Source organism: Camelina sativa, unplaced genomic scaffold, assembly GCF_000633955.1.
Source record: "Camelina sativa cultivar DH55 unplaced genomic scaffold, Cs unpScaffold06598, whole genome shotgun sequence".
Lineage (NCBI taxonomy): Eukaryota > Viridiplantae > Streptophyta > Magnoliopsida > Brassicales > Brassicaceae > Camelina > Camelina sativa.
The window spans coordinates 1-498 of NW_010927674.1; the positions used below are offsets into that span (position 1 = coordinate 1).

The 498-nt window shown below is 38.6% G+C and overlaps 1 long non-coding RNA gene across 1 annotated transcript; it reads right to left on the reverse strand.

The window, feature by feature from the left end:
- On the reverse strand, positions 1–498 carry LOC104774902. The gene is made up of 4 exons (XR_765576.2): positions 488–498; positions 267–388; positions 137–195; positions 1–25 (listed from the first exon to the last, which is right to left on the reverse strand). It is a non-coding gene; the product is annotated as an uncharacterized LOC104774902 (long non-coding RNA).

A 498-nucleotide genomic window follows, 5' to 3' on the forward strand; every position in this document is an offset into this window, starting at 1 on the left:
ACACCCAGCAACGGTTCCCCATGCACTGCCACACGGATTTAAATAGTTTAATTTAATATTGCAAGCACAATAAACTGAGAAACCGGTTCAGCCCTCTAAAAGTTACAAAACATAGCTTTCTACATCAGAGGCTTACCTTTGAACTTTCCTGAAGCAACAGCTGTAAGAAGAACCTTCAGCACTTGGAGTACAGTGCTGCACAGAATTTTCGCTTTAAGAATTGGTATAACCAATGTCAAGAAGATTTGAAACACAAAGGTACATACCTGTCTGGTGATGAATTATCGACACAGCTGCAAACCATGTTCAGAATATCGGTGAAAGGTGCAGAATTTTTTCCACCATTCAAACCCGGATCCCCCTCCAAATGATCATAGGCAATGAGTTTCTGCTTGCCACAAACAAAGAATTAAAAACATATACAGAACATCAATATAATGACTGGAGATAAATTACATGAGTACAGAATTGCATCTCAAAGACATACATGAAGACAAT